Here is a 2393-nt window from a genome sequence, read left to right on the forward strand (position 1 = left end):
CGCTGGAGTGAGGCTCCCACGGCACATTCGGAACTGGATCCTTTGTCAAAGAGGGAAGTTGCGCCCTAGTCTTATCCCTAGAGTAGGGGGTAACTAGAGTCTCTTGGAGAAGAAGATTTTCTCCTGAGTTTCTGCCTCTGCTTGCAGTGCTTCCAGCACGGGTCGTCCTGTAAACAGCTCCTTTAATAACTCTTCTTAAGTAGAACAACAACCATTCCAACTATTCACATGCCGTGTGCAATAATAATACGTGCAAGAGAACGCTGCTCTTGATGTTCACTACCAGATCTTTTGAGACGCTCCCTAACCTGCCAGCAAAGCCATCCAGACTTCTTCCACATATCTTCTGCTCCACGCAGCCGGTGGAAAATATTCAGATCTGCCTGATTTTAACCCAACAAAAATCCTTGTGTCAGATATAACCTTTAATTGACTGACTGTATAGCTGTTTTTTTCCCCCTTGATGACTGCCTGAAGATCTTTTTCCCTATTTTTATCTACGCAGAGGTCGAAGTCATGATTCTACAAAGTGCTATTGCTTTAAAAAGTAGGTCTGATGCTTTAACTTAATGTGGACTTTGCTTACAGAGTTCATCATTGTTTTATGCAGAAGAGCCAGTAAGAGAAACTCCTCCACAAACCATTGTAACTGGACAATGTGTTTTGTAGTCTACGGATCTTTAATGTTTATATGCAGAGTAAATTCCAGGCAACCCAAGAAAGCACAGTCTGCAAGCCCATGCCAAAAAGAAAAAAAAAAAAAAAAAGTCTTAATACAGAAGAGGGGGCTTTACAACCCAGTCTGCTTTCTTAGTTCCCACAGCTGTGTTTGAGAAACAAGACTTATCAAGTCTAAACTGTATGGCAACTCACTCTACAAAATGAACTTTTCCACAGATTTCCCCTAAAATTAGCCTTGCTATCAGAAGATAGCGGAACTCTGAGCTTCCAGCTTCCCTAAGGCTATTTTCAAGACTCTTTAAAACTGGTTGAAAAACAACTCCTTAGGCCAGACTCAGAGAGATGTGGTAGCCGTGTCAGTCCCAGTGGCGTAGCCACAGGTGGGCTGGGGTGGGCCAGGGCCCGCCCACATAGCGCTCAGGCCCACCCAACAGTAATACACATTTAGCAGTAGCTGATGGGGATCCCAATCTCTGCTAGCTGAAGACTTCCCCCTGATGGTAATGAAAACGCTACTGTCCACGATACCGGCACCTGCACATTCTCAGTTTTCAGCATCTGCCTGCTGCAGACTGCCAAGGTGGAGAGAAGCATTTTTCCACCAGCTGAGATATTTTTTTGGTGGGGTGGAGAACACTTGGTGCCCACCCACTTCTTGCCTAGGCCCACCCAAAATCTGCTGTCTGGCTACGCCCCTGGTCAGTCCACTTCTAAAGCCAGTCAATAGAATAAAATAAAACATAGAAAAGAAAATAAGATGATACCTTTTTTATTGGACTAAATACATTTTTTTGACTAGCTTTCGAAGGTAGCCCTTCTTCGTCAGATCAGAAATAAGCAAATTTTGATAAGTAACAGCATATATAAGTGAAACGTCAAAGTATTTCAGTGACAGTCTATAAGAATGAGGGAGGGGTGGGCTAGGTGAGAAACAGAGAGGGCTGCGAGGATGGGGGACAGGGAGATATGCATGGTGATCAGAGGGTGACAAAGCAGTGAAATTTCATGGTTTATAATGGGCTAGAAAACCCAGATCTTTGTTAAGTCCTGTCTGGTTGGTGGGTGTCAAAATATTTAATCATTTTGACTTTAAAGGTCTTGTGTTCCTGTATTGTTTTAAAGTTTCCAGACTCAGCAAACGGAGCTCAAAATTAGGCACAGTCATAATCCACACTAAGCTAGTATTCTGTAAAAAGCACCCTGCACAGAACACCAGCTTCATGTGCATTTTGCCCCTAATTTTGAACATAAGTACTTAAGCCCGCCAAAAGCTGGTGGAAATGCTCACACCCAACTGATTGTTCTGTCCTTTGACAGCCTTGCACTAGTTTATAGTGTGACCCTAAAATGTGTTTAATGCCTTTACTGCTATTCTCACTTCAAAGGATTTTCACTGCTGCAGTTCTCACTGCAAGGATACGTGAGCAAAGCATTGTGTGTAATGTAGTTCACAGGTAATGCAGCCACTCCTGCCTGTCTGTATAAGAACTTTTACTATTGGACTTCTCTTTCTCAGCCAGGCTTGGCTCCTTTATCTTCCTGTTATCATTTCCTGGTCATCCTTACTATCTCTATCCTGAAAGGTCAGCCAGGTATGACCTTTCCCTCCAATCGAGGGCTGTCCTCTAGGACCACCCTTGCCACCTGATGGCAGGCTCTGTCCCCATTGGTCTATTTACCCCCTCCCTGGGCCTGTGTGAGCCCTTCTTGGT

The sequence above is a fragment of the Microcaecilia unicolor genome, unplaced genomic scaffold (genome assembly GCF_901765095.1).
Source record: "Microcaecilia unicolor unplaced genomic scaffold, aMicUni1.1, whole genome shotgun sequence".
Taxonomy (NCBI): domain Eukaryota; kingdom Metazoa; phylum Chordata; class Amphibia; order Gymnophiona; family Siphonopidae; genus Microcaecilia; species Microcaecilia unicolor.